Below are 12,446 nucleotides of genomic sequence, written 5' to 3'. Positions count from 1 at the left end.
AGTCTTTTTCAGAGTCATTGGTTCCTATGATAATATCCTCTATTGTATAAGCATGGCCTACATACTCTGGCCATATTGTAATATATGTTTGCTTGCACCAGCTTACCAAACGATCCAGATTTCACTGTATCAGTGACCTTTTCTTTTCATTATTTACCATCACCCCAATCTTTGTGTCATCTACACACTTGATCAGTGATGGTTTATGGTTTTCTTCCAGGACATTGATAAAAATGTTAACTACCACTGGGCCAAGAAGCAAACATTTTGGGACACCACTAGAAATACACCCAGTTGATGATGATTCCGCTTTTACAATTACATCTTGAGAGATATCAGATAACCAGTTTTTTAGTTCACTTAATCTGTGCCACATTGATTTGGTATAATTCTGTTTCTTAATCAAAATACTGTGTGGTACCAAGTAAAATGTCTTCCTGAAGTGAAAGTATATTACAACACTACTACCTTTATAAGCCAAACTTGTAATTTCATCAGAAAGATATCAAATTAGTTTGATCAGATTATTTTCCATAAACCCATGTTGATTATCCATTAATTATATTACCTTCCTTTAATTCTTTATTAATCAAGTCCCGTATCAGCCATTCCATTGTTTTGCCAGGGATCCTCTGATTACCCAGGCCTATAACTACCTGAGTCATCACATTTATCCCTTTTAAATATTGATATATTTAAACATTAGCTTTCTTCTAGTCCTCTGAAGCTTACCCATTGTTCCAAAATTTATTTAAAATCAACATTAACAGTCCAGAGAGCTCCTCAACCAGCTCTTTTAAAATCCTTGGATGCAAGGTATCCAGATCTGCTGATTTAAAAATGGCTAACTTCAGTTTGCTGCTGTTTAACATCTTCCTTAGTTACTATTGGAATAAAAATTATTTCATCATCATCACATGACATAAATACATCATCGGGTTTTTTCCCCAAATACAGAACATTAATATTTATTGAACATTTCTGCCTTTTCAGCATTATTGCCAGTTCTAACATTTCCATCTAGTTATGGACCAATACTACTGTTTAGGATTTTTTTTTGTTATATATTTGGGGAGTGGTATTTTTATGGCTTCTTTCCCTCTGAGACACACTGCTTTTTAAGCAGTGTAGACTTCTTTCTAAATTGCAGTTTTTTAGCCATCAAGTAAAGTGTTCTTACACAATTCCCAATCATCATTCATATTTTTCTGTTTAAATTCTCCCAGCTGATCTGGCTCAGAGTTGTGTTCAACTTTGACTCTTTTAAAGCAGCAAGTACTTATTACTGATCTGGACTTCATTCTCTTTGTACATAAGAAATGTAACCAAGTAATTATCACTTCCTCCTGAGCAACCACAAATTTTAGTTCTGTAATCAATTCCTCTTTATTTGTCTAGATGAGGACTAAAGTAGAATTCCTGTGTTGTATGCAACGCTTTTTGAGTTAGCAAATTGTCCTTCAAAATGCTCCTTATTGTATAATCCCCGGTCTCTCCTTCACAAACTATTTAATTTGTTGTCTTTCTTGTTGCATTTGTGAAAGGACAGGGACAGTATCTTCTATTTTTCTGGAAAGCACTTACTACTAGACTTTGGTTTATTGAAAAATAAATTTAAAAGTATTCTGTTTGTATGACCTATGGCCAGGCTGTTGTAGCAGTTGAACTTTAAGAGCTTCTTTGGTTTTAAGTAGAGAGGATCTCTCTCAACCTGGTAAAATCTTTTCAGACACAAGAGCTATTTAAACTTAGCCTTCTAAAACTACAATGGTGTGAACTAAGCAATTGTTTCCAAACCCTAACATGTGATACCCATGTGATGGATGCATGCATACAATAAATTTTGATTCATTTAACTGCAAAATGTTATATACTTTTAAATATATATTTACTGACAGGAGCTGTGCAGTCACAAAACAGCCAGGGGAAGGAGGGCCTCCACCCAATTTATAACTTTTAGCCCAGTGGTTAGGGCATTCATAGAATCATAGAATATCAGGGTTGGAAGGGACCCCAGAAGGTCATCTAGTCCAACCCCCTGCTCGAAGCAGGACCAATTCCCAGTTAAGTCATCCCAGCCAGGGCTTTGTCAAGCCTGACCTTAAAAACCTCTAAGGAAGGAGATTCTACCACCTCCCTAGGTAACGCATTCCAGTGTTTCACCACCCTCTTAGTGAAAAAGTTTTTCCTAATATCCAATCTAAACCTCCCCCACTGCAACTTGAGACTATTACTCCTCGTTCTGTCATCTGCTACCATTGAGAACAGTCTAGAGCCATCCTCTTTGGAACCCCCTTTCAGGTAGTTGAAAGCAGCTATCAAATCCCCCCTCATTCTTCTCTTCTGCAGGCTAAACAATCCCAGCTCCCTCAGCCTCTCCTCATAACTCATGTGTTCTAGACCCCTAATAATTTTTCTTGCCCTTTGCTGGACTCTCTCCAATTTATCCACATCCTTCTTGTAGTGTGGGGCCCAAAACTGGACACAGTACTCCAGATGAGGCCTCACCAATGTCGAATAGAGGGGAACGATCACGTCCCTCTATCTGCTCGCTATGCCCCTACTTATACATCCCAAAATGCCATTGGCCTTCTTGGCAACAAGGGCACACTGCTGACTCATATCCAGCTTCTCGTCCACTGTCACCCCTAGGTCCTTTTCCGCAGAACTGCTGCCTAGCCATTCGGTCCCTAGTCTGTAGCGGTGCATTGGATTCTTCCATCCTAAGTGCAGGACCCTGCACTTATCCTTATTGAACCTCATCAGATTTCTTTTGGCCCAATCCTCCAATTTGTCTAGGTCCTTCTATATCCTATCCCTCCCCTCCAGCGTATCTACCACTCCTCCCAGTTTAGTATCATCCGCAAATTTGCTGAGAGTGCAATCCACACCATCCTCCAGATCATTTATGAAGATATTGAACAAAACCGGCCCCAGGACCAACCCTTGGGGCACTCCACTTGATACCGGCTGCCAACTAGACATGGAGCCATTGATCACTACCTGTTGAGCCCGGCAATCTAGCCAGCTTTCTACCTACCTTATAGTGCATTCATCCAGCCCATACTTCCTTAACTTGCTGACAAGAATACTGTGGGAGACCGTGTCAAAAGCTTTGCTAAAGTCAAGAAACAATACATCCACTGCTTTCCCTTCATCCACAGAACCAGTAATCTCATCATAAAAGGTGATTAGATTAGTCAGGCATGACCTTTCCTTGGTGAATCCATGCTGGCTGTTCCTGATCACTTTCCTCTCATGCAAGTGCTTCAGGATTGATTCTTTGAGGACCTGCTCCATGATTTTTCCAGGAACTGAGGTGAGGCTGACTGGCCTGTAGTTCCCTGGATCCTCCTTCTTCCCTTTTTTAAAGATGGGCACTACATTAGCCTTTTTCCAGTCATCCGGGACTTCCCCGGTTCACCACGAGTTTTCAAAGATAATGGCCAATGGCTCTGCAATCACAGCCGCTAATTCCTTTAGCACTCTCGGATGCAACTCGTCCGGCCCCATGGACTTGTGCACGTCCAGCTTTTCTAAAAATAGTCCCTAACCACCTCTATCTCCACAGAGGGCTGGCCATCTCTTCCCCATTTTGTGATGCCCAGCGCAGCAGTCTGGGAGCTGACCTTGTTAGTGAAGACAGGCAAAAAAAGCATTGAGTACATTAGCTTTTTCCACATCCTCTGTCACTAGGTTGCCTCCCTCATTCATTAAGGGGCCCACACTTTCCTTGGCTTTCTTCTTGTTGCCAACATACCTGAAGAAACCCTTCTTGTTACTCTTGACATCTCTTACTAGCTGCAGCTCCAGGTGCGATTTGGCCCTCCTGATATCATTCCTACATGCCCGAGCAATATTTTTATACTCTTCCCTGGTCATATGTCCAATCTTCCACTTCTTGTAAGCTTCTTTTTTATGTTTAAGATCCGCTAGGATTTCACCATTAAGCCAAGCTGGTCGCCTGCCATATTTACTATTCTTTCGACTCATTCAGCTTGTATGTGGGAAACCCAGGTTTTAATCACAACTCTCCATCAGGGATTTGAACCCAGGTCTTCCCCTGCCTATCTGACTGTCCTACCCATCAGGCTATAAGCTATTCTGGGTTACTGGAGAAAGGTGTATAAATCTCTTCTGTTGAAGTTGTTCCACACTTAAGTAGTCATTGGATCAGGGAGTTAAACTTCAGTCTCCCACCTGCCAAAGAAGAGTCCTAACCACCAGGCTACACAGTAATTTTCACTCTCCCTTTAAGGCCCAATGACTATAATCAGGTATTTTATACAAAACAGAACAGCTTCCACAGGACAGAGACATGCACCCTTGTAAGGGACTGCGGAAGATTTTGTTACGGCCTAGCTAGGGAACTTCCGCTTTCTCGAGGCCGCCTGGTCACTGTAGGACATAGGGAACCAATTCTAACCGGTTTCGGCCGGTTCTCTCTGCCCTGTTGGGAAGTACCTTATTATATATTCATGAGCTGATTGTGTACTGCTTATTAGGGCTCGCTGTTTACCCCTTCGTTGGACTCCTTCCCAGGCAAAGCTCCGGGGTGCTGGGTTCTCCGCCTCCGTGACAGCAACGCTTGGGGTCCCCATTGAGGGTGTGTCACTAACCTTCAATAAAGCCAGTAACTCGCTGCTTAGCTGCGTGTGGATCTCGTTTTTCAGAGTACCTCTGCCGGCCTGCGGTGCTTCGAACACCTTGGCCGAGAACAACCCTGAATACTCTGAAACCCAGTGGTTAAGGCTCTCTTCTGGGAGGTAGAAGACCCACTCCCTACTCCAATGAATACTTAATTTATACAGCATGGAACAACTTGAACGGGAGATACCAAGACACCCTACCAACTCAAAATGGTGTCACAAGGGTGTTTTGAGGGTACATACATTAAATACTGAGAAGAAGTTTGAGCTGTACTGATAAAAACTACTGTATAAGAAATAGCTGTTATTATTGTGTGTTCTACTGCTGATGGTTATGAATTAATTTCCTCATTCTCCACTGCCTTATGAGATCTATGGGGAGGTGTCTGAAAAATCTGAATGGGTGCAGTTACTCTTGTGCCCGTCCATTGAGGGTGAAACTTAGTTTTCAAACATTTTTATTCCCTTGTGTATGTGTTTTTCTATCACAGGAACATGTGCACAGATTATCCAGCCTTTGTGTACAAATTGGCAACCATCACTTTGCTCATTTGAAAATTCACCCTGTATATCAATTATTCAATCAAGGTTGTGGCTAATTGTGAAAAGACAGCAGGGACTGGTCACCAGCCTTCTCTAGTGGTAGATAACTAGAAATATGTGCTAACTGTCATTATGTGAAAGACAGTGAACCCAAGAACTGCCACTTAAGCACAGCTCTCATTATTTATTCTCTTTATACTATACAGCCTGCTATCAAAATCAACTTTCTTTCAAATTTCACAGTTTTTAAATGTTTAAAACCAGAGATATTTTCCAGACATTTTTTGCCTAATTAGACTTCTAGAAAAATACATTTAAACATAATATAAAATATTTTGCCATACTGGATCATATTGCTTCAGTAAAATGTTAGCTACTGTGTTTTTAAAGTGCCATGCCAAGGCCTGATTCTACAATTTACTGGGAGTTCTTTACAGAGAGGAATACAGTATAGGGCCCAGAGTTAATATTCCCTCTTGTTCCTTTATCGTGGTCCTTCAAAAAGTGCTTAAATCAAGTAACTACTACAGAGCAGCAAGGTAGAAGAGGCACTCAGAGATACCAATATGAGGTTGGAAACGGGAAACAATTGGACCTGTTTGCTGCTCAGCTCTTTTGAAAACCTGACTCTTGTTGTTTATCAAGAGTCAAAGTGTGCTCAGCACTGAACAAACAGATCAAGAGACATGGCTCTTCCTAGCCCAGAGAGCTTGCAATCCAGTACAAACATGCAAAACCATTCAGACTTATGGTACATAGCACATGAGGTGCTGGAAGGACTCAGAGTATTATGAAGATTCATGAGATTTAACATTTGTAAAGGGCTTTGAGATCCTTGGATGACAAAGGTAATGTACTGTAATCACAAAGTCAGTGTTCTTGAATCAACGTGATGATGGGAGAGAAGACTACAAATGTGTGCAGATTGTATATTTTTTAAATGCTATAGGTCTGAATTATCTTCTCTCCAAATGAACAGATGTGAAATTAAAGAAGGGTTTACACCATTTTTCACATGAGGAGAGCAATATGTATTCGCTATCACTAAATTGGCTTTGTTTTGTTTTTATTAAACCAATTGTGTTCTTTGTATTATCCAAGAGGCCTAGAATTTTAAATAAATGCAGTTCTACATTTGAATAAATCAATAATTTTTGTTCCACTGGAGGTTTTTGCTAATGATCTTTTTAGCCTTCTTCAAGTAAATCAGACCCAGATTTTACACATCCCGATTAAATTACTTTCAAGCATGTGGAGATCATTTTCTTCATCATTGAGTCAGGGTTTCTGGCATCACAGTCATACACTTTGATTTCAAAAGTAATGCTTAAATTTTCAACCCTACAAGAAATTCTCTTGTATAACTCAGACTTTACATATTGCAAGTTTCAATTTAAAGAATATTGTTGCCTCAGTTATTTAGTTGAATTTGTCTTGTATAAAATTTTAATTTAGCTCAAGGTGAAACAAAAAGATATTGAAATATTTATTTTTATTACAAATAGAACAAAGCATTCTTTGTATTTGTATTTGCTTTCCTCCATAATTTTAGGCAGGCAGATTCTTTCATGGAGAAATCATTCAAATTACCATCAACTTACATACTTTGTTTATAGCTATAAATTAAATATCAAGTACAAGTGAACTGCATTTTAAACATTAATTAAAAATTATATACTTACCGTACAGCAGATGGGAAAGGGCACCATGTTAATCTGACTGGTTTAATTCAATCTGACTAATTTAATTTCCCCAGATTTATTAAAATGTAATTATTTTTCTTTTGTTGTCAGATTTTAAATATTTTAAAATTCACCCTTCTTTCATGAAGGGAAGAATATCATTATAAGTTACACTGAATTTAGGAAGGTATTATATTAGCATTCCACAAAGTACAAACCATAATTAGTCAACACCTTTTCCACGGCTGACAAACTATTTTAAGGCCATTTTAGTCCAAAATGAAATTCAGCATTCATGTCCTTTTGGGAGCTTCTATACTTAAGGAAAAAAGAATTATTTAAATGGGTTCCTAGAAGTCCAAATAAAAAAGGTTGGAGTTAAATCCCAAATTCCTAAAATATAGTACCTAATAGACATACGTATATAAGCCTCAGTGAGTATTCAGCTGGGGGCATATAAAGGGCAAGGAGGGCACGGGTGGAGAATGCTTTCTTCCAACTATCCTCAGTGCCAGATGACCCTTGAAGACCATTCATTGCCAGCTGCTGCAGGTTAGAGCTGACCACATGACAAGGCAGAGAATTGGGGAGTCTTAACTAGTTCCATAATGGAACCCCTTGCTGTGGCAAGCGGAAACTCAGGGTATGCCTACACTGGAATAAAAGACCCACAGCATGGCCATGACTGTTCCGGGTCAGCTGACTCAAGCTCTCCGGCTTGGCCTGTGGTGCTAAAAATTGTTGTGTGGACATTCAGGCATGGGCAGGAGCCTGGGGTCTGGGACCCTCCCACCCCGTGGGGTTCCACGGCTTGTGTTCCAGCCCGAGCCTGAACATCTACACAGCAATTTTACTGTGGGTGTTTAATTGCGGTGTAGATATACCCTCAGCATGACAGAGAACCTTGCCCAGTAAACCCTGCTGCCAAGTTGGGCTGTTGAGTGCACATTATATAATTCCCCTCCCCATTTGGGAATTCTTTGAAATTTAAGAAATATAGGTTTATGCAACTCCAGCAAAGAAAGCATTTTTAAAAATTAAAGAACCTACAGATCTACTAGAAAGGTTAAGACAGTTCCTTTCTTTGTTTGAGAACCATGGCACTTGTTGATGTTTATTTTTGTACCTTTTTCGACAGAAAGTCTTGCTAGCTTTAGACAGACTTGGTGCATGACACTGGTGTCAGAACATTTTCACACAGTCTGACTCCACACAGATTGTTGACATTTGGAAAACTATTGGTTCTTTTCATCAGATTTTATCAAAGAAGTTGAGTCCTTCACTCTAACATGAGTGACTATAATTAGATGGCTCCCTAACCAAATCCTCCTCCCCTTCCAGCTTTTGACACAACCGTAAGTTATTTACTCACAGGATAAGCCTTGCAATGAAGTCAATGAGATGCACAATAAATGCATCATTAATTTATGCTAGATATTCTTCTGTTCCCTTCATATCCATTGTCATTATCCTCCCACAGCACTCATGCTAATTCTAAGTGATGGTTTCCATCAGCAAATTAAAAAACAATACTCTCCAGACTCTAGTGATGAAAAACATACAGAATAAAACAATACGTTCTATGAGAATGCTGCACTTTGTTATCTTTATGGTGCAGAATGAAAGACAAATTAGGGAAAGAATGCTGTGCAAGCCCTTTTATTGCTTTTATGATAATAAGAAGATAGTGACTATTTGTTTTGATTGGATGGTACAAATTCATTGTTCTGGTACAAATTATTGATTTAGTTGAAAATCAGTAGTTGCCTGATTTAACACTTACAGGTGTTTCTTTCTGATAGTTTACATTTGCAATTTAAATTGCATTTACAAAGCTTAAATGACTAATCCCCAACTACTAGGCACGCTCCTCCGTGGAAGAAGATAAATCCAGTGTCAAGTATGTTTTTGCTAAATGCATTATTGGGGGAAAAGTCATTTCTTATTCTGCTAAATGGAGAAAGTTTTGGTGTGGAAAAAAAATGGAGACTTTTATAAGTTGCATGTTAGAGACAAAGCACAGACATTACAAATTAATTGCATTTTAGTTTACATGCAGAAAATGCACCTGCTTGCATATGTTGCATACATTCAGTTCTTATAGAGGATTTTCAGTTCGAGTTCATTTCCTCAGGGCTGACTTTTTGGCCTGGTGTAAACTGGAAAAGAAGTCTTAAACACCATTGCAGAAAGGGTGCTGGAGATGGTGTAACAGCAAGTGTGGAAGGGGACAAACTATGTATAGCTGAAATGGTACTCAATTCACTGCTGCCATCCATTGTCAACAAATAATTTTCATGGTATAGACCAAACCTCAGATATACAGAATGAGGATTTCTCATCTCTAAAAAACAAAGAAGCATGAGAACACCAAGACACTGGGTTCACTGGAACTGCAAACAAATCTTGAAAAGGAGGCCATGATTTTTTATTATCTGCCTCTCTCCTTTCCCATAACCCCCCAGTACAGACACAATACACATTATTTCTCCTACCAGCTCTTTTTCAGTCAAGCATGTTGAGGATCAGGTAGCAGGGAAAGGTGCCTAGAACCTTTTGCGGGGTCAAGCTGGACTTGGCAGTATGCTGGAAGGAGGGATTTTTTTTAAAAAAATACAGGGCACGCACACTGATGCTTATTTTTGAACCCACTTCTGTTGTGACTCCTACAGCTAAGTCTACACCGATGCCCAGGTTGTGCAGCAGTCAGAGTAGCTGATTTTATATATTTTTAAAAAAACCTTTCACAGATTATTTGGAAGTGCCAAATTGTGCAATAGCTATCTATGAAACAGAGCAATCTTATCTTCATTACTCTTGGCCAGCTTTCCTCCTGCTTCCTGTCTTTTCTTTGTCACACTCACTTGCTTCAATCTAAATTGTAAGATCTTCAGGGCCAGGATTATGTCTTCTTGTGTATTTGTGCAACGCCTAGTACAATGGGGACTTGACCCCAATTGAGGCCTTTCAGCGCTATTGCAACACAAATAATATTTAATATTCTTGCAGTGTGGAAGCTCCACTGGTATCTTGTGATGATTTTAAAAAATGGAGTAATTGAGCTTTGCCAATTTTATACCTTCCGTCTGATGTTCAGAGGTTATAATTGCAACCTGTTTCTTCTCTGGCTATTATATAGGGTTATATTGTGTCCTATTGAAATCCATGGAACTATTTGCACAAGTAAGTGCTCATAAATGGGTGGTAAACTTGCATAATCAAGCCCAGTGGCTCTCAACCTTTCCAGACTACTGTACCCCTTTCAGAAGTCTGATTTGTCTTGTGTACCTCCAAGCCTTACCTCACTTGAAAAGTACTTGCTTACAAAATCAAACATAAAAATACAAATGTCACAGCACACTATTACTGAAAAAATAGCTTACTTTGTCATTTTTACCATGGAATATAAATATTGTACTTACATTTCAGTGTCTAGTATATAGAGCAGTATAAACAAGTCATCGTCTATATGAAATTTTAATTTGTACTGACTTCACCAGTGCTTTTCATGTAGCCTGTTGTAAAAGTAGGCAAATATCTAGATGAGTTGATGTACCCCCTGGAGACATCTGCATACCCACAGAGTACATGTACTCCTGGTGGAGAACCACTATCTAGCCCATATTCAACAACCAAACAAAAAATGTGTTTTACAACTCATTCGTTGCCAAGTAACATTTGCAGAATTTTACAGTTTCTATAAAAAGAAAAGGAGTACTTGTGGCACCTTAGAGACTAACCAATTTATTTGAGCATGAGCTTTCGTGAGCTACAGCTCACTTCATCGGATGCATCAAATAAATTGGTTAGTCTCTAAGGTGCCACAAGTACTCCTTTTCTTTTTGCAAATACAGACTAACACGGCTGTTACCCTGAAACAGTTTCTATAATGAACGGAGTCTGGTGATTTTTTTTTTTTTGCAGTATGTCATAATTTGCAAAATTCCCAGAAGTCTCTTGTGTCCAGAAGTCTGTGTTCCTTCAGTACACAACTAATTCCCTTCCTATAGCTAGCCTTTTGGAATTAGCCAAAATCACTATTCTAGAAATCTAAGTCCTTGGTCAGTCTTTACTCAGGACCTCAGTGAGAGTTTTGCCTTTGCATTTTCTCTTTAACCACAAGCATTACTTTATAATTATCAGTCCCAGAGAGTTAAGTAAACAGAGCTTTTGCTCACTTAGACTTCCATCCAGCAGCTGTGCTTGGAAACTGTATGACTTCACAGGTTCATTTCTTTTCCCCTGCAGCTCTGCAACTTTATTTTAGCATCAGCTATTCTGTAAAGCTTGTACATCTCTATTATCACCCAGGGATATAGCATTGTTTCTTTCTTTCCCAGTGGTTCTGTGACCTCACTTTACCATGCAACAGGTATTTTATATAACATTCAACCTGTTGGAACTGGCAAAGAATCACATTAGAATTCCATACAGTAATGTACGCAAGCTGATTTTCTGACCTTTCTCCAATATGGATTCAATGTCAAATGGCTATAACCTGCTGAGTGACATTATAACCAGGTTTTATTGTTCTGTACAAGAAAGTATAACCCTAAAAATGGAAGGCAAATCAAAAGGGGGTTGAAGCACAGCTATTACCAATCTGATTCTGCACTAAGCCAACAGGACAGGTCTAGACTTAGAGAATAACCAGCAGCCATCCAAGAGGTTTGAGAAAACACCCCAGCAGGGTGCCATTCAGAGGAATAAAATGCCATTTCTTAACAAATAGATCACAGGCTTGAGGGGACTCTACAGCTACCAAACCACTCTGTGAGTAGCCACAGGCACTGAGCACATCAAAGGGAACAAGAAGGTAAAGGGGAAGTGCTCTGAAGACTGGCAGTGACAGAAGGTGGTCATTTCAGGTTACTGCTATTGACAGTAAGTACTGTACACGAGTCAGTCACTTTTAGTACCCTATTAATATTTTAAAAATACTCTCAATAACTTTTTATAATTTTATTATTTTTTACTCTCCTTTGTTTTAATGCCTTCTCTATTTGGCACACACACATTTGTCTGTGTTTCTAAGCAACGTTCAACTGAACATCACTGTGTTTTGTTTGGAAAGTCTAGTTTGATTCACATGCAGATCGTAAACTAATATACAGAACAAACTAAAGGCTTCAAATCCTGGGAGGTGCTCAGAACCCTCAACCCACACTGACCTCAGCATAGGTGTTCGGCACCCCATAGGATCAACCCCACAAATAGGTATGTTTGTAATAGTGGCCATGAAAAATAAGATAAGAAAACTGAAATAGATTATTAGGGTATTTGCACCAAATCATCAATAAGCAGAGTGTACTAAATTAGTACCTATTCCATACATTAGACCACACAGTGCTTATCACCATGAATAATGCCACTGAATTCACAGTGGTAATAATCATGGCAAGCAATAATAAGTTTTGCAGGATCAAGTTGTAAAGGGTTGAAACTTCCATAAGCACATAGAAATTGGCTAAGCAGGATCATGAGTTGGGGTTCAACACTGGTGAGTTGCACTGAGCAGACACTTTACTCTTTGGGTCAGGGGGAATCTGGAAGGGGATGAGCGTACCCACAT

This window comes from Lepidochelys olivacea, assembly GCF_965140295.1.
Source record: "Lepidochelys olivacea isolate rLepOli2 genome assembly, chromosome: 4".
Taxonomy (NCBI): domain Eukaryota; kingdom Metazoa; phylum Chordata; order Testudines; family Cheloniidae; genus Lepidochelys; species Lepidochelys olivacea.
This window is presented reverse-complemented; position numbering follows the sequence as displayed.